The sequence below is a fragment of the Phalacrocorax aristotelis genome, chromosome Z (assembly GCF_949628215.1).
Source record: "Phalacrocorax aristotelis chromosome Z, bGulAri2.1, whole genome shotgun sequence".
NCBI classification, from domain to species: domain Eukaryota; kingdom Metazoa; phylum Chordata; class Aves; order Suliformes; family Phalacrocoracidae; genus Phalacrocorax; species Phalacrocorax aristotelis.
The window spans coordinates 77,335,298-77,347,714 of NC_134311.1; the positions used below are offsets into that span (position 1 = coordinate 77,335,298).

Here is a 12,417-nt window from a genome sequence, read left to right on the forward strand (position 1 = left end):
TTTTTTGTGTATTTTATTGATTTATTTGTTTTCTCTTATTGGTGGAGAGAAGCAGGAGGACAGGACCATGAGAAAAGAAGGATGGGCACAGCCTGGTGCTTCTATCCCAGCTCATCAGTGTGAGATCTGTAGGTATCACAGCAGAGGCCAGTCATGTGAAGAGATCCAAAGGGAAATAATGGCTTGGCCTGTTTTTTTATCTAGGAGCTCTTCCCTGAAAGCTCGAGGAAACACAGCAACGCTGAGGGCACATACTCTCCCATGTAGCTGAGCCTTGCATCACTTCAGCTGTGAATTCAGGTCACTCGGATGATGTCCTGCAGTTACCATTTGTGCCAGAGCAAAGGGGAGAAACTCGATGTACTTTGAGCCTTCTGCAACACTCTGGGACAGGGATCCCCGTGGCAGCGTCATCGCAAGGGATCAAATATGCAGAGGTACCGGGCGGTTACTTCCTACTCCCCCCCAATGTTACCTTCACCTGTAAGTGAAGCTCCATCCCACAAATCCTCCCTTTTCTGGGGGTTCCTCCTCATCACCTGTGTGATTATGTAGGCAGGCCAACAATTTACTCCTGTGAGTCAAGGTTTGCCAAACTGGCAACCCTAACAGCAGCGTCATCCAGGCCGCTGGCAAAGCAAGGGTGAGAAAGCAAAAGCCTGAGGACTTGGATTTTGCACAGCTTCACTGTCCCAGAGTTTAATTTGTGCTGTATTTTGGGCACTGTTACTGCTTCATATTGAAAAGGAGGGGGGCAGGGGGGCAGGGACAGACTTTAAATCTTAAAATAGGTGTTGGGAGCCCTTGCTTGTCTCCCCCAGCCCCAGAGAGGGATTCCTCACCTCAAGTCAGAACAGCAGGCACTGGACCCCAAAAATCTCCCGCAGAGGTCACTGAGCCTGCAGGGGCTGAGCTGTGAAAAGGATGGGGGGGGGTGGTGGTGGAGGGGGGCGTGGGGGGGCGCGGGAGAGGGAGGGATTGGAGGGGGATAAATACCACTAACCTGAGCCTCACCTTCTCTGCCTTTTCTCCCCTGCCCCCATCACTGCTGCTGTTGTGTCAGGTAGTGGCACTGTTGAGTACATTAACCCAGGGCTGAGCATTGCAGCCACACCGAGTGTGTGTCTGTGTGCCTGTGTGTGCGCCTGATCACTACCATTTATTCCACGCACACACCCCCCCGCCCCAGTGCTGCAGGACTCCGGGAGCGAGCGAGCGAAACAGAGGAAAGAGAGAGACGGAGCCATCAGCCCCCAGATCTGCTTAAACAAATCGCCGCCCCTTGCAGGGAGGGAGAGGGAGGCGGGGGGGGAAACCAGACCAAAAGACGAAATAAAAGACAGAGAAAGGAAAATCCAGCGGGGAGCAAAACGCAGCCCCCAGACGCCCCCTTTCCGAGCCTGTGCTCTCAACGAGGAGCGGGGGCGTGCGTGCCTGTGAGCGTGTGTCTGAGCATCGATCCCGTCCCCGTTAGGAAAAGGGGGTGTTTCCCCCCCGCCCCCCCTTCGCCCCCCTCGGCGCGGCCCGGCGCGGGGCGGTGCGGGGCGGCGCGGGGCGGCGCGGCGGGGGGAGCGGGCGGCCGCAGCCCCGCAGCCCGCCGGAGCTCCGGCACCACCGCGGGCCCGCTCCGGAGAGACCCAGAATAAAGGGAACAGCTTCCTCGCCGCCAAAGCAGCCCTTTTCTCGTCGCGGGGTTTTGCTCTTTCTTTCTTTTCCTTTTTTTTTTTTTTTTTCTAAATATATATTTCCTTTTTAAAAAACTCCTCGCCGGGAAAACCAAAACCGAAAACGCTTCCCCTCCCTCGCCCCCCCTTCAAAAGGCCCCCAAACAACCAACAACAACAAACAGAACGCAAAAAAAAGCCCCTCAAAAAAAAAAAAAAGAAAAAAAAGGAAGGAAAAGAAAAGGAAAGCGAGAGAGCCAGAGAGCCAGAGACAAGCTGCATCGATTTCAAATCCAGGATTTTATCCAGTGCATTGATTTTTTTTTCTTCTTTTTTTTTTTCTCTCCCCCCTTTTTTTTCCTCCTTTCCCCCCTCCTCCTTTCTTTTACCCCCCACTCCTCCTTCTCCTCCTTCCCACCCCCCTTTTCCTTCTCATTTTATTTTGGATCCTGCTAAAATTAGCCGGGACTGCTCTGGGTGTTGCGTGTTAATTTGATTTACTCCGGGATTCCGGCTTCCAAGACGCCATTTTCCCCCCTTCTCGCTCTATCTCGCTCTATTTATCTATCTGTCTGTCTATCTATCTATCTATCACTTATCTATCGAGCTATCTATCCGTCTGTCTGTCCGTCCATCTCCCTCTCCCCGGGTGCCTTCCCTCCTCCCCCCGCCCTCCTCCCTCTCCGCTCTGCGTGTGCTGCGCGGCCGTGCGCTCCCCTAATCTGACAGATGAACACCGCCATGGGTTTGCCGCAACACAAGCAAAAGCACCTTTGGGGGCTGTGGCGAGGGATTGAAACCGGGATCTAAAAGAGAAGAGACAAGAAGGGGGAATCCGAGGGAGGAGGAGGAGGAGGAGGAGGAGGAAGAAAGAAGAAGAAGAGGAAGCTGCTAAGAAGCCCCCGCTGCCGTTTTGGGGATATGGGTTAGTAAAAAAAAAAAAAAAAAAAAAAAAAAAGAGAGAGAGAGAGCAACAAAAACCTGAGCCATCGAGGAAAGGTCTGTCTTGATGATCCGGATTGCGGGAGGGTCTTTACCCTCTCCCCCACACCCCTTTTTTCCCTCTGCATGCAAAAGTTAATGTCGTCTCCTTTTTTCGTGTTGTGACTTTGCAATGGCGCGGAAAGGGCTTTATTTATTGGGGGTGTGTGTATATGTGTGTATATTTCTCCGCTGTGCAATGCATGCAAGTCCTCCTCTCCCCCTCCGACCCCTTCTCTCCCCATGCTTTGTGGCTGGTGGGGGGGTGTGTATGTGTGTGGTTGGGGGGGGCGGGTAAGACCGTGCTGCTGGGAAAGGGTTGCAATTTTTTTAGGAGTTTGCATAATGTATTTACCCCCCCTTATGTGTGTCCCCCCCATTTTGGTAGCCTGTATATGTTTCCCCGACGGTGCCGGGGGTAGGTGGCAGCTATCCCCGTGTGTGGAAGTGCGTGTGGAAAGGAGGGGGGGTGAGGAGCCCCCCCCCCCCGCTTCGTAAATTGCAGGTTAAGTGGAGCTAGAGAGCAACGTTGTAACCTTATGGGGATTTGTGAGTGTGCGTGAGTGCGTGTGAGTGTGTGTGTGAGTGTGGGTGCGTGTGCGCGGGGATCCGCGGCCGTGTTGGGCGAGGGGGGGGCCGGGGGGTCGCTGGTGCCCCGGGGCCGCCGCCGCGGCCCCGCGCTTGTTGTGACATTGAAAAGGACACGCAGCCCCGAAAAGCGGCTACTTGCAAGAGCAAAGAAGTGGGGGGGTGGGGGGGAGTGGGGTGTAGAAGGGGAGGGGGAGTAATTAGCAATGCGGAGACACCCCCCCCCCCACGCTCGGTGGCGAATTGATGCGCGTTAATAATCGTTATTAATAAGCCGGTGATTGCCGCCCCCCGGGACTACGGTGGCCCCTCTCCCCGCACCCACCCCCCACCCCGGGTGGAAGTGGAGTTCATTTTTTGGAGGTTTGAATATCGCCGATATTATCGGGGGGGTGGGGGGGGTAGTGTATTGGGGTGGGGGGAGGGTAAAACGTAGCCTGCAGCCGCGGGCGGCTATTGTCAACTCCAGCCCTGGCGCAAGGCTCCCTGCCCACCTCCATGCGCACAGGCTCACACTCACACTCACACTCGCCGGTCTCCCCGGCGGGCAGTGGGAAATCAGGACCCCCACGGAGAGGCGGGGGCCCCTCCCGCCCTGTTTCCCGGGGTGTGTGTGCGTGTGTGTGTGTGCATCACACCGGGCACCGGCCGTCCCCCGCGCTGCCTGTCCCTGCCCGTGTGTATTTATGTATCTAAAAAGGCAGTTGAGAGAAGGATTTCCGATTCGTTTCCGCTTCAAATAAACGGCGCTGATAATCTCGGGCCTGACGCCTGATGCTAAAAGGGCATTTCGCCGCCGGGAGCCGGACCCGGGGCGCGGCAGCCTGCGGGGACACACACACACACCCCACACACACACCCCCGGCCCGGCCACCCCCCCCCGGCAGGCAGGTCCCCCCCACCCCGCCCCCGGAGGGGGGGGGTCGCAAAGGGGAGGTGCAGGGGGCTTCCCCCCCGTTGGGGGAAGGATATGCACGGAAGGGGCGGTGGTGGTGCACGGAGAGGCGGCCGCGGGTGGGGGGGGGGGGGGTGGGGGGTGGGGGCTCTGCCCACCCGTGCCGGTGCCGTGGGGTGGCGGTGCCCCCTCCCCGGGCCGGGGGCGTGGGTGTGGGTGGGCCGGCGGCTGCCGTGAGCACGGCGAGCGGAGTCGGGCACTGGGAGGAGTCCGCCACAAGCAAATGCGGCCGGCGGGGAGAGGGAGGGACGGGGATGGGGAGCCGGGGGGAGCGGGGGAGCCGGGCAGGGCTTCTCCCCCCGCAGGCAGAGGTGTTTCATTAGCCACGGGCCCGCGGTGGCCCTGCCGGGGCCGGGCCGGGCCGGGGGGGCACCCGCCGTGCTGCCTTGTATGTCCATCTGTCAAACGGCAAAGGATGTGCGAGGCGAGCAAAGCGCTGAGCCTGCTAGTCCTCTGCTGTCAGGGAAAGTAATTTGATCCTTTTCGTATTGACAGGAGGATTTCAGGGGTAAAGGACTGCTGGCAAATCCAATCCCATGTTGAATATTATGGACCCAAATGGGAACAATTATTGATCCGACAGCCCCTGCAGCCGGGACTAACTTGGTGCAGGCTACAGTAATGATATAATCGGCCATCTAATGTTAGACAGCGATAGCATGAACCTGAGGAAACAAGTGTCTAGGACCTTTTATGGTAGACAGGAGAAAAAATATGCCTCTCAGGGAAAATGTGCAAGTGGCTGCTTCACGCACACCTTCTTGCGCTTCCTGGGCCTTCCCCTCAGCCTGAACCTACTTCCACTCAAAGGAGGAACTTTTTTAATCTCTATTTGGTTTTTAACTGAAAGGAGAAAAAACCTTCTAAATAATATTGTTGTACTTTAATCTCTGCTCTTAGCTTGGAAGGGTTATGTAAAATCAGGGGGGAAAAAAAAGCAGGAACACTCAGTGAATGGAGACTTCTCTTCCATCTCTTATTGGCTTTGGCTTTTTTTTTTTTTAACTTCTCAGACTCAAAGTTTTAATTGAAACCAGAAATCTATTGAGAAGTAACTGAGCCAAGAAAACCTCTGTTTTCTCTGCAACTAGGCATGGGGAATAAATAATTTTTGGTGATGTTATTTCAAGTTGTTTGAGCTCTTTGGTTCCTGCCAAAAAGCCCAGCATAGATTATTAACACATTATCATTTTAGGAGGATGAACTCTCTGAAATGTAATAAAATGGTGTGTTAGGTTTGTGCAGAGCCATAAACTATGCTATTTGTTGGCAAACAAAAGAAACAGTGGCCATGATTTATTATTAATAATAATCATAACTGAGCTATTTAGCTTGACTTGATATTTACTGTGTTTTTCTACTGAGGTACCTCAGTATCATTTCCAATAATGTACTTTGATTAAGTTGAGAACTGTTCTTTTATTAATAACTGCTATTGCCATGTACTCAATTAACTCAAGGAGTTAAATGCTTGAAAATGCCCAACCATCTTTTTTTTTGGCTTCAGTTGCTGCTTGCTCTCCTCTTCTGGTCTGTATTGACCCATTCTTTGAGCTCCTTTCCCCCAGCACACACATCCCTTAGGTGTAAGTGCCAGCTTACCAACAGGACTCGTCTTCCCGTTACAAGATTTGGCTAATCCCAGTTTCAGTGACTTTTTTTGCCCTCTCAGTAGGGCTCAATTGCTCACACATAATCTTTCCCTTCTGTTTTCTTTCCCCTTTGGACAACACCCTCCAGGACTGAAAAACTCTTGCCTTGTGCTCAGAGGCTTGCAATTACACAGCAATTTTGACTCTTGACCCAACTAGTAGCAAGAAAGGCTATTGTCTAATGAAGCACATAAAAACAGTTCTGGGATCCAACAGATTGCTGTGGTGGAAATGAAAGCTCTCCCAGTGAATTGATGACTGATTTGTTTAACCATATGCCTAGGCGGTCTTTCTTGCTCCCTTTAACTACCCACCTCTGGACTATCTGTGAACTGTGGGTCTGCGATTATGTTGAAAGGCAGCATTAATACCTGCCAAAATGTGCTCCATGATGCATGGCCCACCATAGGGCCAATTGAACAAGATTTAAGCCATGTTCACAGAATTCAGGGGGTCATTTTTGCCTACCGTAACATGCAGGCACACAGGGTTTTGAGACTGTTAAGTGCCATGATTAAGCACGCATTGAATGATGACAGAAAGGCATCGAATTTGCAGAAAAAGCATAGGTGGTCAGATCAAATCCATGGCAAAATCTAGCTTTGTTGCTCAGAAGTCCAGGCACTTTTAGGGCAGCAGCAATCCAAGGTTTAGAGCTAGCCCAAAGCCTAGCAAGAAAGGCGAGAGTCTGTGGGAGAACTTTAGTGGAGAAAGTTCCCAGTGTTTTGCTGCAGGGTTTGTGGTTTCTACTGGGACTGGTTTTGCTACTGTTATAAGTTCTACTCTCGTTACTTTCTCTCTTTCCAACTTGATAAAAAAAAAAATAGTTTCCTGTTATTATTGTTGAGGAAATAAAATGACTCATCCTTTTAGGAAATTGCCATTTTTATTAAAGATGGGCTTTAAAACCCCTCAACTCCAGGTTTTAGCCTGGGGGGACTGTCAGATCCGAAAACGATTTCCAAACTTTTGAGGTTGGGACTGCTTTGCCTTCTGATACGGGCATGAAATCAGGTTGCAAGCAGGCATTGTTAGCACAGTTGCTTCTGATGTGCACTCAAACCCTTAGAGATGGCTTCTTTTTCCTTCTCCCAGCATGAAGGCTTCACTTGACGTGGCTTGAAAAGTTCACTGTGTCTTCGTAACTGCTTACAGGTCTGCTGGATGCTGGGATCAAGTGCAGCTCCCCAACAGGCACCTGGATTCTACATTCACGTTTAACTGGTCATAGAGAAAGCAAAGTGAGGGGGATAAGTAGGTGGGGGCAAAAAAAGAAGGAAGACAAAATTGTTTCATAAATTGAATAAAAGCAGTCAGAGAATAATACAGCTTGTCTTTCAGAGCTGAGGAAATGTGTGAAGGAAGTAGGGGGTGGTAATTTCTGTTTATCTGCTCTTGAGAGGGAGCAGAGTTAGGGGCTGTTTTGGCCTTTTGGAGTTGGATTTATTTTGCAGCACAGATTGTCCAAACACAATGATGAGCTTTTACTGTAAGCTGTGGGGCAGCTGGATACAAAAAGCAATATTCTGACATTATTTCATTTAGGCTTTTGTTGTCTTTTATGATATTGAAAAGTTCACAGAGTTCTCCGGTTAGTCACCTCTCTCTCTAAAAGGCCAAATTGAAGCTCTGGACCTCAAAAACCCCGAGGATTGGGAAGATTTGATTCAGGTTTGATTATGATCTTTACAGCCCTAGTTTACTTCCCAGCCCAGCTGGGGATCTTTGCAAGGTCTCACTTCTCTGTATCTCTCTATCTTTGCCTGGCTGCCTGTCCACCGAACCTGTGTGCCGTTGGCAGTGTGATGGTGACCCTCTTGACTTCAGATGTGAAGGGGAATGTGATGTGGCGGAAGCACAGGTGACAGAACAGGGAGGTGTCCAGAGAAGTACTCAGGGGAATCTGGTCGCTGGTGTGGCTCACAGACCCCAGGATCAGGATTACTCTTGCTTATGAGTGGGGACAGGGTGCGGCTCTTGTGTGTGTGCATCCAGTGCAAGGGTCTTAAAGGGAAAAAAGGAGTTGTGCTAATGATAAGGATGAGCCTGAGTTGTCCTCCCTGTGTGTGGCTGGTGAGTCTATTGCACTTTTTTTGAAAGCAAGCTCAATGTGCTGAAAAGCCATACAGGAGAAGATCAATTTCCATGCAAGCGTGAGGTCAGAAGGTGGTGGTGAGGCTCTGAACTGCTCCAGTGAATACCAGAGCACCAGAGCATGGCCCAAGGGTTGGTTGTGCAGTACGCAATATGTTGGGATGCAAACGCTTGGCAGAGTGGGGTGCTGGGGTTGTGGGGTGACTTAGCTTCTCACTGCCTTTGAAGGAGTGAATTCCTGTTTCCAAAAGGGTTGCTGTGCAGTCCCAGGCAGTTAGGAGCTCTATGAATGTGGCAGGTTTCCTCCACTGTAGTACAGTATCTCCTGTAATAGTCTTGTGAAAGCTGTTCAGAAGAATGTGTGGTAGGCAAGCATGGGGTAACCCAGGACTCACTTAAATACCTCAAAATTAGAGATGGGTTAAAGATCGGAAGCCTGAGGTTTTATGTTACTTTGAAATTTTTGTTAGCCTTAACCTTTAAAACTGAGAGATATATATGTATACAATGAATCATTCTGTTTCTGTCCTGGTATTTTAGCAGATGGGGAAGTTGGTTTTAAGATGGAAGGGAGAAAATGATGATACTAAAACCAGAGGTCAAGCTGCAAGTCGTTACAGGCATGTCTTTCCTCCATATGAATCCACGTATCCTGAATACCCTACTGATGTGATTTCTAAGACTTGGACACTGGCCTAACCTCCCTGTGTATTTCCAGACCCAGCATATTCTGGAGTGGTGCTGTGATCCATGCCTACCTCTCCTTTAGTCTTGCTAAATTTTTGGCTTGAGAGAATGCAATGAGGTTTCCACCGAAACTCCTCTGAAATCCTATTAGTTTGCTAGACAAGGAAATCCTTCCTGTAGTTTTTTCTTTATCTTTCTTCTTTTTTTTTTTCTCCTTTTTTCTTGTTTTTTTTTTTAAATTTTTCTCTCTAAAGCCTTACTATGGAGCTCTACAGTTGAGTTTCAATAGAACTCTGTACAGGAGAACAATTCTCTACTGAATTCTTCAGTTCTTTTTCAGAAGGGATCAGAGATGTGGAGCTTAACTGGGCGAGTTTAGTAAGCATTTGAACAGGATTGTATATATACAAAGTATTACAGCAGGCATCTGGGCAAAGTGCTATTATATATGCCCATTATTCCTAAGGTTGCAAAACAGTTTAAAATATTAATCCATATATTCACATCCTTGTAACTTCCATAAACCCTACATCTAATGGGCTGAAAAATGTCATGCTTTTTCTTTGCTTGATGGCAATTTTCTTCCTAAAAGGTTGAGTAAATTCTCTCCAGCTGTCAGTTGTTCCTTTTTCCCCCCAGTTTGTTCAGAAAAAGTGAGGATAGGGGAAGAAGAGGAAACGCTTTTCCCTTTTAAATTATTCTAACCACATGCTTTTAAAGAGGGCAGCATTCTAACCTGCCAGACTTTGAGCTGATGAATCGATATAAACACAGGGCTTGTTGAAGGCCTCTGTCTACTTTTAGTGCGTGAGAGGGCCCCAAAAATGGAGGTCATGGTTTCTGAAGCTATGACAAATAAAAAGTGTCATTGTAGGCATCCTAAAGTCAATCAAGACCTTTTAGTCTGTTTGTTTAAAGAGAGTGGCTCTGTCCATACAAATCCCACCGGATACGTGTCATAAATGGCCTTTGCTATAGGTGTTGGTTTACATTAGATCCCAGTTCTGTGTCATGGGAGGAAGTTGCAGAAACATAGGTCCCGCTCCTTCATCCTTTTATCAGAGTTGAAGACACATCTGCTCTTAAAGCATGCTGCCTTTTAAGTGTGGCTTTCAGGCGAGAACATTTGCTCCAGGATTAGCTCAGTGAACAGATCTCCCAGGGCCCTAGAGGAAAACCTCTGAAAAAAATAGTGTGAGCAACAATTAAAATAACAATAAGCTGCAGTGTGGCCCTAGGAAGGGACTTGGGGCTCTATTCAAACCTGCATCCATCTCCAGCTGGGGAGCAGTGGTATAGATTTCTCAGTTCAGGGGTTTCTTGACCCATCAGAGCCCACAGATCAAACTTTGCTCAGCTGGGACCTAAGTGAAGGACTCAGATTAGGAGACAGAGACTCCTGTGTCATCAGTGGAGAGAGGGGGCACCCATGACTGACTTGACCTATGATCCTCCCAAATTTTCACCCCATCCCAACCTTTAACATCCTCCTGAAGCCAGTGGTGTTACAAGGTAATAACTATCCAAAGCCCTGGTCCTGCTTGAATAGAGGTTTGAATTATGAATCTGGTGCTCCTGATCCTATTCACCACCTCAGAGAGAGTCCTATGCATGCAACACTGCACAAAGAGCACAGTGAAGTAGTTCAGCTGGAGAGGTCTTTTGGGTGTGCAGGTACTCAGCAGGCTCTTGTCTCCAGTCTGACTCAACTTCTTCCAGCACTTCTGTAAGGGCTTCCTCTTCAGCCTCATTAGAGGCAAAGCTGCTCCTTTCCTTTGCCAACAGCAGCTGTCTGTTATCTTGCCTTGATTCCTGGCCTCAGGTCTTCCCACAAGTACACTCCCGACTAATGTTTATGCCTCTTGATGTTGCTGTCCTGGCACCTTGGGCTGCTTTTTACCCTGTGCACATCCAGCCACGTCCACTTGTGCCTTGCACTGCTTTTGCCTCCTGCTTTTTTCTTCTGCAATCCATGAGGCTTTAAGGGTATTTCTTGTTTTGCTGATGCAGACACTCTCTCCTCCCTCAAAGCTGAAAGACTGATATATTGTGGAAGGCAAAGCAGCCTCAATGCCTTCCTCTAAATACCCCAAATTATTGCTCTTCTTCTTGCATGCCCTTTATATACCCTTTTCCCACAGTCCCCCCTTGATGCTGGGGGTGCTTTGTATATTATACAGCACCAAGCAAGACACCACTGCTTAGTCAGCATGTAAACACACAGTGCAAGTCTGCGTGGACAAAATCCAACCTTTATTATTCCTAGTTTCATCTGAAGCATGCAGAATTGAGTAATACGGGATGTGCTGTTTGTACAGCCTCTAGACTGGGCACAGGATAGATCCTGGACCGAAGCCTTTTTGGTCCTCCTTGTGCCATCACTTACGGCTCTGAAGAATGGATACTGAGCCAAGACCTGGTGCATTCTCTATCAGATATGTTGTTTTATTTTATTTATTTCTTTGTTTTTCCTGAAGGGAGGAAAAGCTGGTGTATTTGGCACTTGTGCAAGTGAAAATGAAATAATGGAGGAGGGAAAAAAAGAAAGGAGGAAGGAGGTGTCCCAGGGCAGCAACAGTAAACAAAAACAAACCTCTTGTTAATGATTTATATAGAGAAATAATTTTCCACATGTTTCAAGGTGCAGAGGGAAATGTTTGATCAGAGAGAGAAGGAGAGATTATTGCCCTACCACAACGGTGTTAGAAGGAGGCTACTGTGCCTGATGGCAGCTCTCCAAGAGCAGAGTCAATCTAGGAAAATTTGGTAACACAGATGATGGAATTGTGCAGGGTTTTGCTTTCTGTGGCTGGTCTCTGTGCCAGTAACCTTTCCCTAAAAACCCATAAAACTTTCCATTTGTAGCCTGGAGTGGCTGCCACTGCCTCCAGGATTGTGCGCTTGACTAGAGCCGGCTAGAACAGAGTAAGCATTTGAAGTCCCCTTCTCGTGCGCATTGACACTTTTCCTTAAAGAGTTTTATGGATGTTGGTAATGGAATAAGTTTTATCCTTATTGTGGCACACACTGCTGCACCCAGCAGAATGCTCAGGGTGTCCTCTTGGATCATGTCAGGAGTCACCTTTGATTATACATCACACTGAGAGTGATGGTGCTTGGTCTGGTAGCTCAGCAACCTGGTGTTGACCTGATGTAGGCAAATGTCCTGGTTTGTCTCTTTGTGCTGTACTGATCTGGAGCACAACTGACATCTCATTCTGTTTTCTAGTGTCCCGGAGGCCTAATCTTCACAAGGGTGATGGGTAAAAATGACACATCAACCCTTGATGTCATTGGGATCAAACACTATTCCTTGATTTAGAGATGTAAATCCAGTGAACTGAGTCCAGCTTCACAGCAGACCTGCAGCAGCATTTGTCTCAGAGGGCACAAGTGGGATGAGGTTGGTCCTTTATCAATCAGAAGTCAGCCTGAGGAGGTGTTTACAGGTCTGATGACTGTACTCCCTTCCGCAACACCCAGATACAGCTTTAGGTTGTGAGAGAATAGATTTATAAAACCTTGGCACAGCTCTCAGGCAGGAGCTAGTAAAAGTCCTTGGGCAGCATAAGGGGCATCTCTTCCCCTGCTGCAGATGGGTACTTTGCTATGCTGGCTGTTGCCACAACTGTACCTTGGCAGTATTGCTTTCATAGGCCATGTGATTTATGGCCATGTCAATTATTTAATCATTCAGTTGCCCCCCCTTTCAGTGCTGTATGATAGTTAGTTACTTACATAGAAAGGTGACTATCTGATCTAATTATGGAGTCTCAAACCTAATTATGGAGTCAAA

The 12,417-nt window shown here is 48.8% G+C and overlaps 1 protein-coding gene across 5 annotated transcripts in view; it reads left to right on the forward strand.

Annotated features, from left to right (window-relative positions):
* Positions 1-1,309: 1,309 nt before the first annotated feature.
* The window catches only part of SETBP1 (SET binding protein 1), a 267,217-nt gene continuing 256,109 nt past the window's right edge, over positions 1,310-12,417 (forward strand). For 2 of the 5 annotated variants that reach the window (XM_075079764.1, XM_075079766.1), the window contains exon 1: positions 1,310-2,589. The gene's annotated coding sequence lies outside the window, so the exon portion shown is untranslated. Of the gene's footprint in view, positions 2,664-12,417 lie in introns of all 5 variants that reach the window. The other 3 variants (XM_075079765.1, XM_075079761.1, XM_075079762.1) reach the window with 3 other exon arrangements.